This window comes from Anopheles gambiae, chromosome 2, assembly GCF_943734735.2.
Source record: "Anopheles gambiae chromosome 2, idAnoGambNW_F1_1, whole genome shotgun sequence".
Classification (NCBI taxonomy): domain Eukaryota; kingdom Metazoa; phylum Arthropoda; class Insecta; order Diptera; family Culicidae; genus Anopheles; species Anopheles gambiae.
In genome coordinates, this window is record NC_064601.1 from 58,377,158 (window position 1) to 58,399,001 (window position 21,844).

General features: G+C 33.8%; 1 long non-coding RNA gene across 1 annotated transcript; it reads right to left on the reverse strand.

The window, feature by feature from the left end:
* Positions 1 to 6,462: 6,462 nt before the first annotated feature.
* Positions 6,463 to 7,201, reverse strand: LOC133392118 (uncharacterized). Its single transcript, XR_009765466.1, has 2 exons — positions 6,811 to 7,201; positions 6,463 to 6,497 (listed from the first exon to the last, which is right to left on the reverse strand). It is a non-coding gene; the product is annotated as an uncharacterized LOC133392118 (long non-coding RNA).
* Positions 7,202 to 21,844: the final 14,643 nt, after the last annotated feature.

Genomic DNA, 21,844 nt, shown 5'->3' on the forward strand with positions numbered 1-21,844 from the left:
TTTTTAAATCTACGGCAAGACCTCGGAATATCTTAAGACAATTGAACTGGACTGGACCTACCAAAAACCTTGCTATTGACTTTATCCTAAACAAACCTAAAAAATTCAATCATGCTCTTGGTTTATATATTTGACTATTTACGTGAAACTCTTCGCAAATTTTTGCATAACTTAACTCTTTTACTCGCAAAGTTTTCCGACCGCTACCATAACCAGTTATTCACAATTTGTGTCCATAGCAATTATTAATGAATTCGTTGTTGACAGCATTGCTTCTAGACGACAAAAATATTTTCAATAACAATCTTTCTTCTGCTCATTCGTTAGGATTTTAGACAAACTCATTAAAAACAAGTAACAACCTAGATTTTGATTTTGTTCTAAAACTAATACTTGTTTTTAAATCGAAGTACTCACTGAAAACTTGTTCCACTAGTTAGAGGCAATGTAATAAGAACGCTTGGTTACTATCGACGAATGTGTTCGTATTGTCATGCAAAACATGTGACTATCAATAATTCATATAAATAGATATGTTACACTAATTAAAACTATGTCTAAAGTAGTGTTAGAGTATAGACGAGCAATTTAATTGTCTAACAACAGATTATAAACCAGAACCATAGTAATGTGTCGTAAGATTGGTTTGATTGAAATGCAACGTTATTTGATTTAACACTTCAACGTTACTAACCTAAGCGGTCATGCCAGGCAGGTTTTCGGGAGTTATTAAATAATACGCAGTCGAATAGTCAGTCCTTGCTACGGGGAGACGGTTCATGTGATGCTTGATACCTCGACAGGCGTTCTGTTAATTCGTGCAAGCTGACGACTGTACCACGGGACCGTGCCGATTTAACACTTTATCGTCATTTAACCGTAACTACTAACATTTAAACATTTTCAGACATTGTAGAATAAAAGCAACGAAACAATTTCTTATGGAGAAAATGGAAAAATTATTCTTTTCATTAAGTAATCCAACCGTTTCATCCGGGAGAATTGGTTGATATCGTTGGTTAATTTCAAGGTTCCGTGCCACTGCTCGAGCTCCCTCTCTCTCTCTCTATATGCCTAATTCTATAAATAGAAATTTCAAATATTTGACCGTTTCCATGGTACATAAATTCAGAAAGTTCTCTATCAGTATGCACCCTTTTACATAGGTTTGCAAAACTATACCACGAAACACCATAACCAAAAATATGTGTGTGTGTGTGTGTGTGTGTGTGTGTGTGTGTGTGTGTGTGTGTGTGTGGGGGGGGGGTGTGGGTGATGGTACAGACAGGATACTAAAATTAATATCCTCGAGTTTTAATTTTTCAAACATTGTGGCATATTCTTCGTACACGTTTTCATTTACGCGACCTTGTATCCTTTGAATTGTTGCAAAACTAAGTTGCCGTTAAACTGCTATAGCAATACTCTATCGAAGTTATGTCGAACTGGCGACCAACGTCGATTTTGAATCCGGCTCGCGAGAATTTTTAGAAAATTGCTTAAAGATATGCAAACCAAAAAAATAAAAATTAAAGTTTATCCAAAAAGTATTCACCTTGCAGATTATTTTATAGAAAAAGGCGAATTATGGCCGCAATAGGCATGGGTTACCAAAAGTAATGATGAGGTTTGATAAAAGGACCATCAATGCACATGTATTGCTAAAAATAAGCATTAAAATAGTGCAATAGCAACCACAATCATAAAAAAAAACATAAAAAAATCGTTTGAAGGGTGTGCAAAAAGTATTCGTTTTTTTAGCTTTTTACTCATTTACGCTGGCCACTACGATGACATGAATTAATTTTATGTCTATCAATCTGCTAGTGACTTCTGTCCAGTGTTGTTAGCGGTGACGTTCTTCGACATGAAATTGCATATTTTGACACGATTTGAAGCTTCGCATTCAGTTTTCACTCTTTCATTCTACAGTCACGTCAAAAAATGTCTTTTCATTCGACGACATTTTTTGGCGACATTCATTTAACTTTCATTTTAGAGTACACTAGATTTCCTTCTCGTATGTAACACTTTTTTATTTTAAATTTGTTTACTCCAGCAAGAAGACACTGATTTTCGCTCTGGCCTAGTAAAAATACTTAATTTTTCAGTCCCTTACGATTGTTAAAGGCACGAGCCAGTTCTGAATTCACAAGATGAATGTCAATTGACATTCAAACTAGTGATGTATTGTCGGAATCGCATCCACGGCTCAAAACCCTTTCTGCTCATCGCTACTCCGATTATGACCAAGTTTCATATACCTTGACAGTTCCACTCGGTGCCATCCAGAGTCATACGGAACCGTTGGAGTCGTCGTTTATCGCATTGAGCGACAAGTCTGCAGTCATAACTGGATCCGGTCGTTCTCACCGATGTTGACGATCCCAACGTCTCCGACTGCTGAATAGGCTTCAGTTGGTTCCGGATTGCTCCGAACGGCTCGGCACGGTACCGACCTTAGAATGTTACATCTTTGTCGCCGATTGGAGGCAGCAATTGGCAACTCAAGAAAAATTCGTTAATATAACATACACTTGTGAAAAATTTCGTGATCATACCATCATTAAAAAATCAGTTAATATCCAATATGTATAACACATTGAAAGCGTTTGTTGCCAAGCTTAAATTATTTGCAAAACCACATTTTATAAGACGAATTAATGAACTTTCTAACTTCCCCAAAATCAAAACCTAGATAAAAGGATTACATTAAATGTAAAAGGATTTAGATTAAGGATTAAAATAATCAAAATGTAGAAGCCCTGCACTACAAAGCTTCTTAATAGATTAGTCTACATAGCCCATATCTTCGTTCGCGAATCTTTACTCATCCATCAGAAACAAGTGCTCCACGTGAAAAATCCTGCGATGAATAGCTTGGTTAGCTGGAAAAAGATTCGCCAAAGGTTGCTAGACTTCCACTACTTGAGTGAAAAAGTGTGTTAGACAGATCTTTTCTAGCGAAATATGCGCTGTAAAAATGAGGCTATTGAAAAATATCCTATTTTCATAATAAAGATAATGGATATTGCATGTTACTTTGAAAGTACATTAAAAATTGTCTCACATAAAGAAAAGATCAAGTAGAAACATAACATCGCAAATTTGTTAAACACAAACGTTTCCAGATTTGAAGCAAGGAATGCAAAAAGTCAGTTTAACATTACTGATCTGAAACATTCAATATAAATACTGGAGTAGGGGAAGGTAGGTAAAGATGGACACGTTAAGAAAAATGGTAAGAATTTAGGGATGTATAAATGCAATTACCATGAAAAAGTGCATACATTATTTTGCACTCATATTTTACCAAAAAAGGTTTTAAAACTTTTAAGTTTCTATCGCTTTTTATATTTTTTCATGAATTAATATTGGAAAAATTAACGTTGGAAATTAAACAAGCTTATAGTATTTTATCAAATCCCATTGCTTTACACGTCCTTTAAACAAGAACGTTGGAAATTAAACAAGCTTATAGTATTTTATCAAATCCCATTGCTTTACACGTCCTAGTACGTACATAAACCAATTCTTGGTCAATTGTAACGACGGTTCATTCAGCCAAAAATTTAGGAATTGTGAGCGCCGCTTGTAATATTTGTCACAAAATGCAGAATTTAAAGCATTTTTGAAATACCACGTACTAACAGCTGACGTTGCTCTAGCTTCCAGAACAACAGTCTAGAACTTCCCTTTAGGAAATTACTCCGTGAAAAGTCCACGCATGTTTGAGGGATTTGTTAAAAGTTAAAGCCATTTTTTCCACCATGTCAAAGTTCAACTTTTCTATATTTGTAATCCCATCTATTCCTGATGGCACGATGGCGTATCAATCTTTTTTCTTGCTTAAAGTTGTCCAATTCGTGATGTTAATGGATTTCTTGAAGCGCCTCATCAGCGTCGAGCGAGTATTAGCATAACGAATATTTGATGAAATCTGTTCATCACCAATTAATATAAGAAGAAATATAAATCAACAAATTCGGTATCCATCTTTATCTACGACAGAGTGTCCGTCTTTCCCGCTTTGTTGGCAGGATGTTTAAACCACGAGGAAACATGATTTTTAAGTGCTTTCATTCTAGTTCTTTTGTCAGTTTTTTGCTTAATAATCACGACAATTCATTCATGTAATAAAACTTCCGAAAATAAAAGCAATACAAGTTACAGAGCTTAAGATCCGCAGTAGTCAAATTTAAACCACAAGGGTACGCTTGATTGAAAATTTGTTTTGTGCGTGAATTTAACCAATTTTGCATATATTAAGCCAAATTTTTTCCTCAAATATGTTGTTTTACTTTAAGTTTAGATGCTGCATTGTTAATTTTTTCGAAAATTGCCTTTTCATGCATTTATGAGAAGTGTCCATCGTACCCTTCTTAGTCTTTTTTTTAGGTGAGTGGCAAGATGGCGTGGAGGCGTCCGCCATTAAGGCCGGGATAACGGACTGGCAGACGAAGGCGCGAGACCGTGAGCGGTTTCGGACACTCCTGAGGCAGGCCAAGACCGCAAAGCGGTTGTAGCGCCTTCAAGTAAGTAAGTAAGTAAGTCCATCTTACCCGCAGTGTCCGTCTTTACCAACTTTCCCCTATATTTTTTATCCTCAAAATTGCGGCTCGCGAAACACCAAACATGTGTACTTGCGACCCTCAGCTGAAACGAGTTTGACATAGCTACTCTAACGCAAATATCTAAAGTTATTGAATGAACTATGTCAAAGGACCATTTTGTTCTAAACAACCTTTCAAATTGACTTTTTTCAAACAATTGTTTTGATTATGTCTGTAAAGATAAAGATCTGTAAAGATCATTCTGGTCTGTCAAAGAAACGTTATTTTGATTATAAATGCTTAAACATAAACAAGAGAAAAGAAAAAAAGATCTTCTATGGGTGAAGCGTTTAGCTCCCAACATATAAACGTGAGCATAAGTAGTGTGCCAGTAATGATCATTTCTAATAGATGACATAGTACGGATGGAGAAATGGTGATGATATTTTGTTTCTTTTTCACAATTTTACTGTTTTTATCAGTTTTTTTTCAATCTGTTATACAACCTAGATGCAATCCTTCAATTGTAGACTCAAATGTATCTCATATGAAAATAAGTATGTACATCACGTATACATTCTCTTTTCATGCTACTGTTGCAAAACAAAAATTTTACCTACATAATTAGTATAATACTTTTGATATATACACCTGAGCTTGAAACACAAAATAAAGAAAAAGTTGCATTGTGAGTATTTATGGTATTATTTAATCATTTCATATCATTTATATTATTTATTTATATCATTTTATCAATACATTATTTATAATTAAAAAAACTAAATTGTATTTCAGTGTATTGACCAGCAGACTAACAATCCAAAGCACTTTAAATAATATAATGCTTGATGATCTCACTTTCTATCCCCATCGTTGGGATATTAACGCAAATTTTAATATTTCATTTTCTATTCTACCCATGCCTTTCTTCTTCAGTTTTAAAAATGATCAACATTAGGCGAACAGGTGAATATCTCGTATGCCCCATTGACTATTACATATTAACATCGCGTTTAGTTAGAATTTATGCACACATTAAAGAACCTACGTATTCTTTTGATAAGCATTAAATTATAAAAAAATGCCTGAACAACCTATTGTGTTCTTCATATTCTTCTTTATTCTATCACAAAACATCCTCTACATATGACTGGCTTGGTAAAAGAGGTAATTGGTAATTAGGTTAGGTAATTTATGTGTCGAAAATGCGTCACTAGATCGTGTATAACCGTAGATACAGATTAAAAAGCTATCATTAAGTGTATTTGAACTATTTATTTATATTACTATAGGAACTTAAAAAAAGAACTTTTATTATCAATTGCTTTCAAGTTTAGCAATTATTCAAGATTATGTGTAATAGTTAAAATAATACATTCATTTTAGTAGTTATACTTTAAAATTTTCGCGAATTTCGCGAAACCGGTAAAGAGATAAAACAAAATTGCAATTTGACCTTCATGACACTTGTAAAATGTAAAAAAAATAGGTCACAACATAAGTGGATCGTATTTACATAGTTTCCTGAATAGTCGTTATATTCGAACATTTCTTTACTGTTCGCGGTTTGTAGTACACTAAGTAAGTAAGTAAGTAAGTACTTAAAAACTCACATGACAATATATTGATAACAACGAGCAAAACCAATGTTATCTAATGTCTAATTTATTAGAGCTCATAATATTGATGTTACATTTAAAAAATATGAAAACAAATTAAGATATTCATAACCATCAGTACATCAAAATTACTAATTGATCAACTTTTCATGCTTTCAAAAAAATCAAATGGAAGATGTTTTTGTTTTTAAATAGCTAAAAGGGTATTTTCAGGAGTTTCAAACTAAAAATGAATTTTCGCCGTCGGAATTCATTCATGATCATGTATGTGCCGTCGGATATTGGAACACCTACCTTTAATCCATTTTCATCAAGACCGCGCCATCTGTAATACGAACATGGTGATAAATGTTAAAAGAATATTACAAAATGCTAGGGATTTTAAAATTTTAGATGTATTTAAAAATGTATAAATGGTTTTGTTAATCATGGAATGTTTGTATCCAAGACATTTTCGAATATTAGAATACAAACAAAAGTAACATAATCTTCACTACTTTACAAAACTCTGATCTAGTTTAAATTGAATTTAGGATGTGTAGAAGAAAAACTAATTTAATATTGTAAGAATGGCCCATCGAGGTAATTCTTACGTATTGAATTCAAGATTGAAATACCTATATTATAATTGAACAAACCTAAATTTACATTCAACAATATCGTGCAATGTTGTTCCATGATCTTCAGATTAAAATAGCACAGTCAGAAGCGAAATGAAACTACGAAAATGGGAAATACATGTCGCATGCTACATGATTTGTCTTGATCTCATTTTCCGCATATTTTTAGAGAAGAAAAAATAACATAAACTGTCCGTACATACTGCGCAAGATAAGAGTGAAAGGTCCGATTACATGATTGCGAGAGCACAATAAAGAGAATCCAAATCATTTGAAACACAAGAGAAAGATAGGCTCTGTTCAGCAAAAGAAAGAGCGAGATATATGTATATATATATAAACAGATAGAAAGAGAAAAAAGAGAGAGCGAGAGAGAGCGAAATAGAGAGAGAGAACAAAAGCAAGAGAGAATTGCAATGTGTCAATTGTCACTTGTGTATGTATTTGTGAAATCTACTTTGAAAAAAGAAATATGGCTGGCATGATTTTTTTTTGGCTGCTGGTGTGTGTGCAACCAGGAAAGCTTTTCATCCATTTGGAAAATAAAAGTTTCAGGGGTAGGAATGTGTGTTCAAAACATATCCTTAAACTACACTTTCAATGTTATAAATTTTCAACTAGAGAGATTTACATGGGGCTAAGGGAGGTTCTGAATAAATTTAAATTTTTACAAAACAATATAGGAATTGAAAACTTTTACAAACATTTACATTGCGTAACAAAATACACAGCAAATTCAATAACTAGCCCTTGATAATATTTCTTTTAATTCGAATAATTGTAAGCTGTCGTTGACGTTCTAAGCTTAAACAATTTACCATTTTAAAAAACTTCAAAATCCTGTAAGACTTTACATAATCTTTTTTTCGGATCTTGTAATGCTTGAAATTCACATTACCCTAGCAGAATATTTTTTTTAAGAACACGCACACTAATTCACATGCCTTTTCAACACAATATGGCCTCCGATACCGCCCTGCATCCGTAGCAGCAATAATACCAAACAAGTGTCTCGACCAATCGCAGCAGTCCCCGAGTTTCTTCACTTGAATAAAACGGACAGCGCATGTGCCTCTTCATCTTTTCATTTTTATTCTCCGATGAACAGCTACCAACCAGACCAATCACAGGAATAGCGCAAAAATACCGCTTGCCATTTAAAAGGTGAATGAAGCCAGTTGCTGCTACAAAAAAGCCCGGAAATTTGTGAATGTCACAATGCTGGCATAACTATGACCAATATTATTCGAACTATAATTAGACACAAGCATTGTGATGGCTTCGCTTGCTTACTTGCGATTGATTTAGGTTTCATGGCTTTTGCTAACCATAAGTTCGACAATATCTGATTATAGAATCAGATAATCTATTTTAAATAAACCACTCAACGTTTCCAACCTTTCCTTCCGAGGATGTTCTGCTTGAAATCGTTTGAACCGATAGATGGCGTGCCATCTTTAGAAAAGATAACCTAACCGCGCCATAATCCGCATATTTCAAGATATATTTAGGAGTCCAATTTGCACCACCTCTACCATTTGTATAGACAATATTTGTACACGTTTATGTGTAGTTTTTAGTTTTTATTGGTAGTTTATTGTAGTTAATGTCAGCATCCCCCCTCCTCCCCCCTTTTCGATAAGATTTAGCATTTTTTAGAATTATCGAATTCTTACACTATTTCATAAAAATCATCTTTTGAAAACTGCAATACATACAATTCATGTGTCAAAATATTCGAAATTCAAACTTTAAAAATATATCGTACCGGTGCTCCTCTCTCAATTAAATCAAATTTTAGTTGTAGAGAACTGTTGAAGTTGTGTTTTTTAAACATTTTAAGCAGTCTTAAATCGCATTTCTTTTGAATTAACTATCTGTATTTTGTGAGTAATATTGAGCTGCTATTTAATATTTCATCTATCGCCAGAGCCTTTATTAAGGCCTATAATGAAGGCAACCTAATAAATGTATGGGCCCTTCTGACATTTTTGTTCACCTCCATAGCATTATACGACGTAAACGACTATTGCGCATGTTTTTGATGCTGTCTCCTCTGCCCAAATAATGGAATTGTTTGGCTTGTGTATTGTAAGGTGAGTCGATTGTTACTTTTCTGTTGGCACATTCAGCAAATATCGTCAGTGTGGTTGTGTTTAGGCACAAAGTATTCACGCACTCTCGTAAAAACTTCCTACTGTAAATTGCTCGTAAAATCCTCTCATTGCTCAGAAACAAACCATGTTCATGTTGTGCTCCGTATGAGAATCGGGGTTTATCAAAATGGTAGCACTTTTTACACCCTATGGTAATGTCATTTACTGCAAGAATCCACACTACAAACTTAGGAATTTTCAACGATTCATTAAATCTAGCTTTCACTTATCCAGACTAATACCAGAGACAAAGCTTGCAAAGGTCTAATCTAAAAACAGCCTAGGGTAACTGTACCAGTATTCGGCGGTGTACCTGTTTTCGGCAGGATAACTAAAAACGTGTAATTGCGCAAAAACGCGTTGAAAATAGTCTCCACACATATTTTTAAATAGAGATATACTCATTTGTTACTCGTATACGAAGTATTACATTATTTCCTTGCCAATTTTTTGAAAATATAAAAAAAAAACATTACAGAGTTCACAATTTTTCAGCAGATTTGCTGTCAGTAAATAGTTCGGCAGGTTTCATTATTAAGAAAACCAGAACAGTAAACCAATGGAAGTGTGGTTTTTAGGAAAGATTCTATGCTTGTACAATTTATTCTAGCCCGTTTAGAATTTTAAAATCACTAAAAACAAGTAATTATTCACTTTAAAAACTGCCGAAAATAGGTACATGATAAATATTGACAGATCAATGCTGTGGGCTCCAGCCGAAACTTTAAAAAATAACACACTTTTGATTTTTCTGAGTAATCATTTAAAACCTGACCAGAACACTACAAAGCGTATGTCGACACATAAAACGACATTTCTAGTATCAAATATCAACAATTTCACTGTGATTAATCGAATAACTTGAGAGAAAAATAATATTTTGTGAACCAGTCGAAGTCGTACTCTGTAGCCGTTGTAATGTCTCTATTCTTCAATGCCTACTTTGTTTGTAACTCACATCAAAGAGAATGTAAAAACGGCCAGCGTAATGACCAAAATGGGCAACATAAAATTGATAATTTCAGTGCTGTTCAACACCAACATCAATAAACATTTTTCTCACTTATTTGCAAAGATTAAAACATTTTCTGACCCGTATTCGCGTTGTCGGAAATAGGAGCACAGCCTGCCGGAAATAGGACCAAGTTGCCGAAAATAGGTACAAAAACAGTGTTTGCATTTTCACGAATATATCCAAAAAATACATTTCAATCGGGAAATAAAACATAGCACAACATAATACAATAGTTTATCGTTCAAAATAACGTCACTTTCATGAAAAGTAATAAACATTGTAAGTGTACAAGCAAATTTTGTGAAACTACCGTACCAACCTGCCCAATGCGGGTACATTTACTCTAGAATTTTTCGTGATGTCGCAAGAATAATCACGTCTGTTAGCAGTAGCCATTCACATTTCATCAACATTACTATCGCAAATACCAAGACGAAAGTTATTTGTGCTGCACTTTTACTATACAGGTAGATACATGCAATCGCTTAATAATACGTTTCTAGAATCGTCTAAATTGTATCTTTCGTTCTATAGTATACAACAATTTGTTCCATATTTTACTTCATTTGTTTGTTGACAACGGTTCAAAACAGACAATGATTCAAACTAAGCTTCTGAGAAATATCTAATATTTTGTATCTTCGTTTTAGAACTTTCAAAACAAGCAAAGAATTTCGCGATCCGGTATCCATCAAAACCGGCTATTGTAGCTTCGTTCGTATTTTTTATAGGACATGTTTGGAATAATGAGAATTGCTCGGTTCATATGTTCTGGGGTTCTGGGGCAAAACATACCTTTTAGATTTCCTTGGAAAAAACACTATTGGTGGAAAAAACCTTCAGCAGTTAAGAGCGCTCTAAAATATTCTAGATTTGCTCATTTTTTTTTGAAAATCTACAAAAAATCAGTTAGTGATCAGTTGGACAACGAACGGAGTGAAAAGTTAATTTTATTATTAAGTCATGAAGATTCACATAAATTAAAAAAAAAAATAGCGCAGGAGATACTATTCGGAAACCTCGCAATGTTTAAATTATACATGCACAGAAACAAAAAATGTTAACAAAATACTATCTTTTTCGGTTGAGACACGTTTTGATGTAGTTTCGCTTTTTACTCCGCTTACAGATAAAAATCCAAACATCGTTGATTTTTATACGAGGAATGCATAGTTTTGTTTCCTAGAATCAGAGATTCAAACCATACATGAATATTCTAATAGGTAAGCAGATTTACTCATATTTTAACAACAAATTATCTGAACTATGAACATTATGGGGCTAATACAGCCAGTAAATCGGAGCAAAATGCAACCGTTAGAATTCTTTGAGTTTTATTTTCTCCTTTTTTGTGTATTATGTCCGTTGTGGTAGTACTTTTTATATACAGTGACGCACTAATTTTCGAATGCAATGTTTGAAATACATGATTATTATACATTGTGTGTTTTATTCTGGACAAAATATTCAAAATGACCTTTATTGAAAGTTAAAGAATTGCTATTACATCTGTGATGAAATGCAGAAAAGTGCCACATTCGTCTTAAACACTTTTCATAGGAAAGCAGTAGTCCTAATTTATGGAGAGAGTAGAATAATTGAATATTAACCAGACAATAATAGTAATTTTATTATTATTATTGATGTGTTTTCGTTGCATTTATCGATTAGAGTTAAAAATTATTTCTTGACATTGTCCTTTATTTATCTACCTCTAACATAATTTATTGTTATAGTTGTTCCATTAAGTGTTCAATAACTGGCAAATGACCAAAATTAAGTTTTATTTCAATTTACTATCTGAATCATAAGGTTCTCTATGAGATACTTTTATAAAATGAATATCTGTGTTCGATTTAAATATATTTTGTTTTAGTGTGAAGTGAACATTTATTATTATTTAATATTATTTTGACAATTTCATTTGGTCACGGGTGGATTAAAAAAAAAAATTTCCCACGGTTTTGTCTCCATGATTCAGCTAAAAGACTACTTCTGACGAAATCTAATTTTCCGATTCATTTAACTTGACACCAACGGTTTAGACATCTTTCATATCGACCATCTATGCATGGGGCATATTGAGATACGAAGTCGAAACATAAATTTTGTTACTTTTCTTTAAAAGTACACTGTGTAACGAGAGTCAAGATTTTTCCATGCATTTTCCTTTTTCATCACCATGAATTTTACCATCAAAGTTCGTGGAGCATTCGCCGTAACCGGTGCTTCATCAAATATTCTACTCGCATCAAGTCGTTTTCTTCATACTTCATACCATCAATTTTAAACCCTAGCTACGCTCAATACCCTCAAGCCGTACAAATGTAAAAGCGACTATGATTCTTTTTATTTGTTGTTTTCCATAGCTATTTCGTTTCAGTTTTGGATACTTTTTACGATCAAATGAACACTGCTGAGGGAGGAAATTTTACCGTTCGTCATGACTCGAAGGTTGTCTGTTATGTTGGAATTGACGGTTGAATATAAAACATGCTATGTTCCATTATGTTAAATTACAAGAAAAATACAGAAATGGTCTGAGTTTCAACTACGTTTCTGTATATATTTGTTTTATGTGTTTTCTTCACATGTCATGCTAGTAGTTTCAATTGAAGTTTCTCAAACATCTTTAGATATAATAAACAAATTCTCAAATGTGATTTTTTGCGAGAAAACAACGCAAAAAACACCAAATAATAAAAACATTCCGAAAGAGGACTTTGAAACATAATTGCAACAAGCGGGATAGTTGGGGATAATTACAAGCTAGTAACTAGATTAATAAGAAAAATAGCTTCGCACCACGTACGCGTCGCACACAAAACTTAGAACGATCGTATGCTCTGATTTGCAAGGGGCCCTTGAGCCTCAGTGATACTACAGATTAACCCTTTTTAACGAGTCTCATTTATAAGGTCTCTTCCTTTTAACGAGTTTTTGCATAACGAGCAAATCTAAATGCCCAAAAAATAGCTGTCTTAACGAGTAAAGTCTTGTATAACGAGCAACGATTTTGTTCCTTGGGTTTGACTCTATGAAAAAGTTAGTTGTACAAAACAATGGAATTGATCATGTATAGGAAATATAAAAAAAGACTACAACTGCCGTTAATAGTCGTCGCTAATTTTTTTTCACTTTTCATACAAAATCTATAGAAAAGAGCATTCCACGTAACACGTTGATCGTAAAACGCGTAAGACACGCGTACGGATTGAACTTGTTATACGAAGGACTAGTGTATTTTCATATATATATTGTCACGTGAGAACAGTACCGAAAAGCCGTTACATCAGACACCATATTCAAATTACATACACATACAAAAAATTATATCCTGTACGTGAAAATTTAAATTGAAGTTCAGCTTACCAAACACTTCACAGCGCTGTTTTGTCACAAAATTTGCACCAATAGCTGTTAAACTTGTTGTTTAACTTGATTCAATAATGTAACATTGTTCCTGAAACGAGCAAAACTATTTTCACTACAATCACATCCAAATATACATGTTATTATCTTTGTCAGATCCCCAAACTTGAATTTGTTGTATTTTTATGGAATATGTGATGTTGAAATTCATTTACAATTAGCTTGTTAGCTTGCAGTTATTTAATTTGTGCTCGAGCACCCTGTGTGCAAATTATGATTTTTCTATTGTTAATGTTATTGTCGACATTTGTGCTTTTATTGATTAGTAAAGGAAACTGAGAAAAAATTCCAATTTTGTTATTATTTTTTTATTTATTTAATTCAACGGCCACAGTGGCCTAGTTGGAGATGAAAAAAAGCATGTACGTTCCACTGCAACAGCTTTTTTACAAGAGTGATGGTAATAGTAATACACAACACTCCATAGGCCATGGCAGGAGTCGAAGTCTATCTTTGAACTCGGAAGCATCGGAGCTAGCATTGAACTCTGCAGACATACGAATCATATGGACCGACCAGCACTGGATCGAAGCTGAGGTATCCGCAGAATATTACTAGACCCAATTATTATTACTAGATAAAAAAATAAAAAGGCACTGTGCGTTGTGTCTTCTTACGGCAAGATGCTCAAGGCCTAGAAGACGGCATCGTGCATCATTCGATGGAAGATTGGAACGGTTGCGCCAGGGAAGAAGGCGTAGAGCATAGTGAGTAAATTTGCGCTGAATAGCTTCAATCCGATCAATAGTAGAAGCAGATGTAAATAGATTAGTTTGTAATAAGATATTATAATATTATTTCAATCTGGCTTATCTTTCTAGGATATGGTGCTGATGATGTGGATGAGGCAAATACGAATACTTTTTTATGAGGCTGAGGATGAGGCTAATAGGAGACCATGTGGTCTCATAGCCTGTTTTTTATAACCAAATTCAAAATTAATTTTTGCCAGATCGGGTGAAAACTTTTGATCGAACAAACTTAAAATCTCCCTCATTAATCTTCAAAGCACGTGAATAACTGGGTGGAAATTAATTTCACACGATCTATCAAATTGATCTTTTTTTTATCTACATACACTTTGATCTGTCATCCAAAAATTCATCAGAAACTGGGCTGTCACACCGCATGTGCAGCTTAGACATTGTTGTTACGCGCAACATTGTTGCTCGGAAACATATCGTTGAGGTGGTCTATGAATGTTGCTTTAGATTTCATTTAGATTCAGATTTCACATTGCATAGCGTCAAAATAGGGAAATTAACAGCTCAGAGTTTATTTTTATCATCTATTTGCTGAAAAAATCCGTAAAATAATAAAATATATACTAAAAATTGTACTAAAAATGCTTACATTTCAAATTTAGCTAATATGACGGTGGTTTGTTTATCGTTGACAGTAGGTGGAAGTAGGTGCATGCTTTTTACTTATGTTGCGGAATTTCGGCTTGAACCAACAATAAACATGTATTGTAACCGCGTTTCGTATTGTACTAGACACTATTTGAAAGAAAAACATCCATTTCAGGGTTCTTTTTTGTCGATTTCAGTGTATTGGAAAGAGTACATTAATTGGGCATAAAATGTTCAAGAATAGAAGTTGGAGTTTTTGTTAGTGTCTATAATTGATTTTTTTTGTTGGTTTTTTGACATAATCCATTTTTGCTATAAAAAATAAACAAACGTACTATTTTTAAACAGAAATTATGCATATTAGCCATACAGTTTAATCAAATTGTGCATTAAATAGAAAATTACACCACTCCAAAAATTTACATCACAGGTCTCTTCAATAAAACAGTAAAATCAGCCGAAAATTACCAAACAGAAGAATAACTATAGCAAAACTTATTGTCGAAGTTCACTTTTGTTTATTTATTTTTTTATTTGATCCAGTGCATTTTTGACATGTGAAACAAGATCTACGGCTTCAAGTGTGAAATCATTGATACTTAACGTATTGATACAATACAGTCAATGCTGCTACTTTTGTCAATTCTGATAGATTTGTCTCCATAAGTAACGAAAAAATGAGCTGAAGTATTTTTAACATCTCGATTCATACTGTATTGCCATTGCTCACAATGGACAATTATTTAGATCCCTATTGTTTACGACGTGTGTTTTTTTCTAATGGATTTCTTCGTTTTTTCAAATGGATTTTTCAAATGGAATCTTCATTCAATACTTACTAAACGCTCAGTGCATGAGTTTTCGTATGTAAAATACTTCGTTTTGGAAAGCAATTTTCTATCAAACTAACCTGTTTAGCGTATTGTAAATGATATAAGTTTAAGCTTAATAATTTCAGAGTACTTTCTGAGGTTTTTTATCTGTCTTCCTTGTGTCTGTCTGCCTTTTCGTTGTGTGTGAAGTGCACCAAGATCGAGACGAATTGAGCCACAAGAGAGAGAATCACAGTTCTTTATTTTTGCTCTCCTAAAGAATTCATTATTCCTCAAATTTGCGACAAAAAAAATCAAAACCGCTTATAAATTGGTGTTTACTTTTGAGCGTATGAAATGTCATATGCTGGGCTACTACGCTATTTATTTCTCTATAGCAGCGGTCAGCAAACTTTTAAGGCAAAGCGCTAGTATTAGTAAATGATCGAGTGCCGTGGGCCAGGAGAATGCGGTTTTATTACGCTTAAATTATTACATTTTAATCTATAAACATTTTAGGTATTATTGTTGTTTTCCTGTAATTATATCATCCAAGCAAAGTTCAAAATTAAAGATACCTTCTTTAAAAACTAATTGTAATCTTTAATCACTTTACAATCAGCAATAAATGGCCAAAACTTTGATCAGTCAAAAAATAACAAAAAGGGATTAATATCGCTTCTTGAAGACCCCTTCTTCCCACGCCGTAAAAAATATTGCATATATTCCGGGGATGATACAAAAGTCTGAACGGCTGAAAAATTCGATAACGTGAATTCAGTAATTATAAAAATGCTTTATGGACAAGTCATGCCATGTCAGATAAATTGATAACTGATTCCTTATGCAAAAGCTCTTTGACAATCGTTGTACTCGTAAACAGCAACAGTGTGGAATCGTCGTTCTCGTTAAAATAACAAGAGTTTTTATTATTATATGTTTTTTGCTTTCATATACGATCGAAAATATCGCTAAACAAATTTAAAGGGAAACCACCTGATCTTCAGCACTCAACAATTTTCAAGCTGGATTGAGTGTGACAGTTCTTTGTTATTTGTTGAAAATCAAGTGTAAAAACTTAAATTTCATTATGAAGCAAATACACCATTTGACAGCCAATGAAAAATATATTGTAGGTGGTTAATTATTGTAAAATTAGTATCACATTCGAAAATACTAATTTTCAGTTATACGTTATACTGCATACATTTCAGTAATACAGTCTGAACTCATTGGTTGAACTTCGATTCCCTTCTAACTATTGAATATGTGCTTTTTAGTTGGCACGTTTCTCTACACAAAAATGTTCTAAAAATTTTCTCGGCAGCCCATAAGATTTTTGTGAAATTTTCAAAAACCGGGTTTTCCATACAAATACTTTTTAATTGAATTGTCAGCCAACTATCGAGCGTTCAACTAAAAAGCATGCCAATTAAAAAGCGTTCAAGTATTGAATTCTACCTGTAGTAATGTTGTCGATGAGTATACTACGTATGTGTTGTTAAGATAAGCGAACCGTTCCTATGGAAATTCATTTCACCCATTCTGTCAAAAGGAGCTTTTTCTGTGACCGAAATTAGTTGCCAATTTGTATGGGACGAGACCACAAGGTTTAAATACACTTTGCAAGCAACGAATAGAAACAGGGGAGAGCGCAATCTAGAGCGTTACCGCACGGATCCACACAGCATAACTCGGGGCGTAACAGACAGCTGACAAACGATGTATTGCAGGTTTCATATTGAATATCCTTAGTAGGCCGCTCATTGGGTAACTCTCCACGGAACGATTGTGTCATGGCGAATTTTTCGGCGGAGTTGGATGGCGAGCGGGAAGTTGAAAAAAAAAAAAACATTATCAGAGCACATTGTCGTAACCAAAACCGCTAAAAGTAATGGAAAATTTCAAAAAGGGTAACTGTACCAGAATTCGGCAGTGTACATGTTTTCGGCAGGGTAACTAAAAACGTGTAATTAAGAAAAATCGCATTGAAAATGCGTCCTAACACATATTTTTTTAATAGAGATATGCTCATTTGTTGGGCCGGTCTGGTGGTACAGTCGTCAACTCGTACGACTTAACAACATGCCCGTCATGGGTTCAAGCCCCGAATAGATCGTGCCCCCATACGTAGGACTGACTATCCTGATATGGTAATAATAAGTCACTGAAAGCCAAGCTCACTTCACTAGTGGGTACAAAGGCAGGCCTTGACCGACGACGGTTGATGTGTTAATGAAGAAGATGCTCATTTGTTATTCATATATGAAGTTTCACATCATTTCCTTGCAATTTTTCGGCAGATTTGCTGTCAGCCAATAGTTCGGCAGGTTTCATTATTAAGAGAACCAGAACAGTAAACCAATGAAAGTGTGGTTTTTAGGAAAGATTCGATGGTTGTAGAGTTTATTCTAGCCTGTTAGGACTACCGAGTACGGAGTAGGACTAATTAAGTACGGACTACCGAGCGTAGGGGAAGGTATGTAAAGACGGACACTGCGGGGAAGATGGTAACTTCTCATAAATGCATCAAAACGGTAATTTTCAAAAAAAAATAAACAATAGCAACCTAACTTAAAGTTAAACAACACATTTGAGAACATTTTTGGCATAATATATGCTAAATTGGTTAAATCCACGAACAAAATAAATTTTCAATCATGAGCATCCTTGTGGATCTAAATTGAATGCAGCGGATCTTAAGCTCTACAACTTGTATTGTTTATATTTCCGGAAGTTTTATTTCATGAATGAGTTGTCGTGATCATTAATGAAAAACTGACGAAAAAATGAGAATGAAAGCAATAAAAAATATTATTTTCTTGTGGTTCAAACATCCTGACACTAAAGCGGGAAAGACGGACACTTTATTGTAGGGAAAGATGAACACCGAGTTTATTGATTTATTTCACAGGGTTTCGAGTCATATAATGGATTACTTGATCCACTCAGTGGCATGTTTGAAATCAAAGTGTATGACCGGGTGGTCTCGTCCCATGCAAATTGACAACTAATTTCGGAATCAAAAAAAGCTCCTTTTGATAGAATGGGTGAAATGAATTTCCATAGGAACCGTTCGCTTTGTTCTTAGCAACACATGTGTAGTATACATTGGTGTCCTCATCGACGGCATTATTTTGATCCAAAAATGGATTTTAATTAGTTCAGATTTGGTTTAGCTTACAATAAGAAATATTTTGAGTGCTTTTTAAGATATTTCAGGGCAAATAACGAAGATTCTAAGATTGTTTGTGTATTAGGCAAGTCGTCAGAAAGCTTGTTTGGGGAAATGTTTTCACCCATGCTGTCAAAAAGTGACGTTCAACTTTTGCTATGAAAAACAGGCTATGAGACCACCTGACCTGACCACCTGACCTGATAGACTTTGTTTGAAATGGTTAGGGGATGTTTGCAACGGATATAGGAGAAATGAAGGTTTGCAGGCATATAGGGGAATCTGTCAAACACTTAGGAGAAGTGTCCAAAACGGAGTTTTTGCATTCAGCTATGGAGCGCTCGGTTGTAGCGCTGTAGAAATTAAATCTAGATTTTTTTCAAAAAGCACCGCGTGATCAGCAAAATGACCAAAATGGGCCAAATTAATAATTTAAGTGCTTTGTCTACATTTTTGTCTACATAGTTGCAAAGATTAAAACATTTTCTGACCTGTATTTGCGTTGTCGGAAATAGGAGCACAGCCTGCCGAAAATAAGACCAAGCTGCCGAAAATAGGAACAAAAACAGTTATTACATTTTCACGAATATATCCAAAAAGTACATTTAAATCAGCAAATGAAAGTGCTACATAATACGATAGTTTATCGTTCAAAATAACGTCACTTTCAAGCAAAATAATAAAAATTGTGAGTGTACGAGTAGTTTTTGTGAAACTACTGCACTAACCTGCCCACTACTGGTACATTTACCCTGTTTTTCTAACATTATATTACAAATATGAAGTTCATAAAACCTAACTAGGTTTTACAAAACAACATAAAAAATTAAAAAAAAAAAAAACAAACTTTAAGAGATTGTGATAAAAAATATACTTGGATCCATTATGCGTGTTATTCGAGTATCCGGGCGATGCCGAGTTCCGATGCACTCGGATGAATAGCGTTCCACTGTAATTTAAAAATACGTCTTTTCCTCTTTGATCCGGTGCTATACGCTGCTGAAGATGAAGGTCGCACATCTTCACTCACCCAAGCTTAAAGATAAGGATCAAGGATGTAAAGTTAACGGTTACGTTAATTATTTCTTTCAATAGTAAAGCAAAATGAAACCGAAAGGTGTATATTAAAGAGTTAACAGAAGAACACATGGTACATAAACAAGGTGAAACCATTATTGAGGGTGAAATATTGGAACACTATTGGCCTTTACCATAACTGTAATGGGTTAGGTAAAGAAATACAAGGTCTTGTGTTTCCTGTTCATAGTGCAACGCGTGTGCCGAAGCAACGGTAAGTTGACTCATTTATTACAGTGTGAAATAACTTCCCAAAGATCATAAAGTTATTACTTCAGAAGTAATTAAAAATTATAGCTATTTAAGTGTTCAATAACCTTGCCATGCCTTGAACCTATAAACATCCTTTTTTCCATATTTGAAAGTTATGTAATGTTTGATGTTGTTCATGAATCTCAGTATTTTTATATTGTATCTTTTAAACTTTTGCACTGTAGATGGTTTAAAGTCTTTTTCAAAAGATGAACACCTTTCAGTTGACAAGTTTTTTTGTCAGATGCTCGATAGTTACACTAAAACGCACGCATGGTTGATTTTTTTTCTCGTTAGATAATTAATAGGCACAAATTGTAAGTCGGCAAGCTAGCAAAGTTTATCTATTGAATGTGGACTGTATTTTATGAATTAGCCAAATTAACTCCATCATAACCATTTGATTTCGTTGTCACAAAATTTCCAGAGCTTGCATAATCATGAATCTCAATTAATTAATGTTTCCATCACTAAATAAATAAAAAAATTTACTGCAGGTATGAAAACTTTCAACGTTTCATAAGCACTACACTACTATAGAATCAGTTTTGTATCAACAACAATAAATAATTTATTTTTTTACAATCAATTTTACAATCATCTCTTGTAAACTCAACTCAATGAACGCACAACGTTAGCTCAATAGGTAAAAATAAGCGATGAAATTAAAATTTTGATCAGTTTTGATCCTTCCTTCAGTTTGAGTATTTTTAACATTTTTCAACATGCCTGTTGAAATAATGCACAGTAAATAGTAAATAATAATAAAATAAAATAAAATAAAGAGTAAATAATGCACAATATGTATACTAATAGGTTTTTCTTTTTCAAAAATGAATTCTATCGTGGACCACATCTGTCAACGCCATGGATCACAGGTTGGAGATCACTGGTGTAAAGTGACTGAAACTAGAAAAAATATTTCACCATCTTACATTGGTCTAAGTGCGCCGTTTATTTTAGCGACCACTTCGGACAATTTTTACCGTTTGTAGTGCGATGAATACCTTATTGCTCGATAAATGCTTACTGTTGGTATTCTTGTTATTTGTTTGGCTTAAATAAAGTTTGATTGTTTGAGCTACATTCGTCTCTTCAATGTTAATTCGAGTGAATATGTTTTAAATTTGACTGTATAGGAAAGATGCGTGTAGATAATTGAACAATTTGTTTTCTTAAAATGTATCTGGTGTTAGTACAGTCAGAATTCAAAAGTTGAACGCTTTTTAATTGTCATTCTTTTTAGTTGAACGCTCGATAGTTGGCAGACAGTTCAATTAAAAAGCATACGTTTTCGTGAAAACACCGATTTTTGAAAAATTTACAAAAATCTCATAGGCTGCCGAGAAAAACTTCAAATTTATTTGTGTGGACGTGCCAACTAAAAATCACTTATTCAGTAGTTGCCAGGGAGTTGAAGTTCAAGCAATAAATTCGTACCGTATTATGTCGATATTGTCTTTTATTTGGTATTGTTTGCGAAAGTCTATATAATATAGAGGACGATGCATAGCTTGACATGGATTGATTTTTATTTTAGTTTTTGACAGTTAGATGTTAGTTAGATGACAGTTAGATGAAAATGTTTACAAACATCAGCTCACTTCCAAACACCTTTCAGGGCGAAATTGTATTTTTTTTTACAAAATCTAGTGAAACTATACTTTTCCATATCATAAAAGAGGCATGGAATAGTTTTATTAGTAAGTTATTACTTTAAAACGACCATAATCAGGACTCTTCTCTTTTTGCTTTCACCCTCTTAAGGTGCACATGATTCC